Consider the following 3,736-nt stretch of genomic DNA (forward strand, 5'->3'; position numbering starts at 1 on the left):
AACGCGTGCGGGCCACGGGCAATAATGAATAAGCCAAAACTACTGGATCGATTTTAATCATTTTTTCAGTGAGTGACATAGGGTATATATTTTATACCCGTGCGAAGCTGGGCGGGTTGCTAGTATATGTATATGTCGGAGCGTACTGTATGCACGCACTGTATGCGCATGTTGCTGCGTACTGTATGTGTATGTGTGAGTGTATGAGTATTCTGTTTTGGGTATTTCACCAGAATCATAATTTCATCACATTAGTAATATTACATCAGCCGCTAATTGTGCTGTGATTGGTTATTTGCATTTTGTCGCTTGAAGAGGAGCCGTTATAGCGCGACTACAGCGTGGTAGCGCTGTCGTCGAGTGTGGTTCGGTGCGAGGTAGAGAAACAGAAGAAGGCCAGTCTAATTTGAGATCGCAAAGCCTACGCACCAAAACTCACTGCGCTTTAAAAAGGAAAAATGGAAGACGAGCGTTCCTTGACATCAGAAGTGGGATCGGCACCACCTCCTGCATTCTCAGAGGATCAATGGCGCATTATCCTACAGATGCGAAATCAAAACCTGTTGGAGCTTGTAAAAACCATGCAAGCATCAACACGCGAACAGCAGCAAACACGTGGCGTCACTTTGCCAAAATTTTTTTCTGATAACGCAGACGCCGATGCCTCGAAATGGTGTATTACCGCAGACATAATATTAACGGAGCAGCCCATAGAAGGAAGCAAGCTGATCATGGCGTTAAGTGAGGCTATGGTGGGCAGTGCTTCACAGTGGTTAACCTAAATTTCATATCCCGGCATTAAGTGGAATGAATTCAAGGAATTATTTCTCCACCGCTATAAAAACAACGAGACGTCGTCGGCAATGTTTTTAAATTTGCTGAACAGCCGCCCAACTAACGGCGAATGCCTTGCGGTTTACGCTAGTCGTTTGGTGACATCTCTAACTGCTAATTGGCAAAACAAAAATATAGAGGAAATAGCTGTTTCAGTTGTGCTCGCGCATTTGGCAAATGTGGACAACCGTTTGCAACGAATTGTTTTTACATCAAAGTTGCAAACTAGAAGCGAGCTACAATCTGAACTTGGTGCATTCACATTTCAAAAGCACCGTAATGTTGACCGTGATGACGATTCTGGACCTGATATCAAGAAGAGGAGAATGGCAATAGTGTGTCATTTCTGTGGGAAACCAGGACACAAAATTGCTGAGTGCAGAAAGAAAATACAACAAAAAGCCGATGCGACACCTCAGCGGGATAAGCCGTTAGTTACCTGCTTTAAGTGCGGCCAGCCTGGACACTTTGCAAATCAATGTTCAAAAGATGCATCAACAAGCAAAAAACAGTCCCTCAACAGAAGACCGTGAACCAGTGTTACGTGCCAGAGCCGACGGGAACTATGATACAGCGAGGTGAGATCTACCCAATTTCCTTTGATTCGGGTGCAGAATGTTCACTTATAAAAGAGAAAATTAGCGGTAAGTTGTCCGGAAAGCCCTTTCATAACATTATCATGTTAAAAGGCATTGGTGATACTGGTATATATAGCACATTACAGATTTTAAGTCATGTTACTATAAACGAAAACTCACTTCAGATATTGTTTCATGTTGTGCAAGATAAATATTTGAAAAGTAACATTGTTATTGGTCGTGAAATCATTAATCAAGGATTCAATATTATTATATCTAGAAACAAGTTCGAAATTATGAATGCCAAATCTGTAAATATTTGTTCAGTAGATGTGGAACCAGTTGACCTCACCAATCTTGACACCGAGTTGTGTGAATCTGATAAAAACAACTTAATAAAATTACTTGAGAATTATTCCTCTGCACTTAGTAAGGGAACACCATCTACACGTGTTACTACAGGTGAAATGAAAATTCGATTGGTTGACCATAGCAAAACTGTACAACGCCGGCCCTATAGACTTAGCCCTGAAGAAAGAGATATCGTTAGAGAAAAGTTGAGTGAGCTACTAAAATGTAATATCATTCGACCCAGTTGTTCTCCCTTTGCAAGTCCCATGCTGCTCGTCAAAAAGAAAAATGGGACAGATCGCCTTTGTGTCGATTACAGAGAGCTGAATTCTAATACGATAGCAGACAGGTATCCTTTGCCTTTAATTTCACAATACAATATAGAGAAGGGAAACGTATGGCACATGTAGATTTTCTATCTAGAAACCCAGTTCCTTCACCACCACAGTTAGTTTTGGATAAAATACCTGAAAAGCGAATAAACATAGCAGAAATATCAAGTAATTGGCTGTTGGCCGAACAGCAACTGGATCCAGATATCGTCAACATTGTTGGTAAGCTGAATTCCAACGAGTTACCAGACGATATAGTTAAAACATACGATTTAAGAAAAGGGATGTTGTTTCGCAAAATACAGAAAATGGGTAAAACACGATGTTTACCAGTCGTGCCCCGAACTTTCAGGTGGTCAGTGGTAAATCAGGTACATGAGTCGATCATGCACCTAGGATGGCAAAAGACCCTTGACAAGGTACATCAATACTACTGGTTTGACAAAATTAATAAATATGTCCGTAAATTTGTTGACAATTGTATAACCTGTAGAACAGCCAAGTCACACTCTGGCAAAATTCAAGCAGAGCTACACCCTATTCCAAAGGTCAGTATCCCCTGGCACACCGTCCATGTGGACATAACTGGCAAATTAAGTGGCAAAAGTGATTTGAAGAAATATATTATTGTTCAAATTGATGGCTTCACAAAATTCGTACACCTATATCATACTCTCAAGATAGATACAGAGAGCTGTATCAAGGCCACGAAGTCTTCAATTTCTTTATTTGGTGTACCAACGCGCATTATAGCCGACCAGGGTAGATGTTTTTTAAGCACACAGTTCTCAGAATTGTTGACAATTGTATAACCTGTAGAACAGCCAAGTCACACTCTGGCAAAATTCAAGCAGAGCTACACCCTATTCCAAAGGTCAGTATCCCCTGGCACACCGTCCATGTGGACATAACTGGCAAATTAAGTGGCAAAAGTGATTTGAAGAAATATATTATTGTTCAAATTGATGGCTTCACAAAATTCGTACACCTATATCATACTCTCAAGATAGATACAGAGAGCTGTATCAAGGCCACGAAGTCTTCAATTTCTTTATTTGGTGTACCAACGCGCATTATAGCCGACCAGGGTAGATGTTTTTTAAGCACACAGTTCTCAGAATTTTGTTGTTCAAACAATATTAAACTTCATTTAATTGCGACTGGGGCAAGTCGTGCTAATGGACAAGTTGAGCGGGTAATGAGTACGCTTAAAAATCTATTAACCGCAGTTGAATTAAGTCACAGATCCTGGCAAGAGGCTCTTGGCGAAGTGCAGTTAGCATTAAACTGCACAACTAATCGGGCAACGGATGCAAGTCCCTTAGAGATGTTGATAGGGAAAGAAGCTCGACCTCTCGGATTGGTTCCTCCATGGGACACAGAGCTGGAAGTGGACTTAGACTCTACGCGAGCTAGAGCCAGTAGCACCATGAAATCTTTAGCTTCTTACGATAAAAATCGATTCTATAAATCCAAGGCAGCCGTTGTAAGACACAGTGTTGGTGATTATGTCCTTCTTAAAAACGAGGAGAGACACCAAACCAAGCTAGACCCAAAATTTAAGGGACCGTTTTTGGTAATAGAGGTTTTGGATGGTGATAGATATAGGTTAAAGTCGTTATCAAGCAAGCGAATATATAA

General features: G+C 41.0%; 1 pseudogene; it reads left to right on the plus strand.

The window, feature by feature from the left end:
- Nucleotides 1-300: 300 nt before the first annotated feature.
- On the plus strand, nt 301-2,173 carry LOC128869797 (uncharacterized; annotated as a pseudogene).
- The last annotated feature ends 1,563 nt before the right edge of the window (nt 2,174-3,736 follow it).

The sequence above is a fragment of the Anastrepha ludens genome, chromosome X, assembly GCF_028408465.1.
Source record: "Anastrepha ludens isolate Willacy chromosome X, idAnaLude1.1, whole genome shotgun sequence".
Lineage (NCBI taxonomy): Eukaryota > Metazoa > Arthropoda > Insecta > Diptera > Tephritidae > Anastrepha > Anastrepha ludens.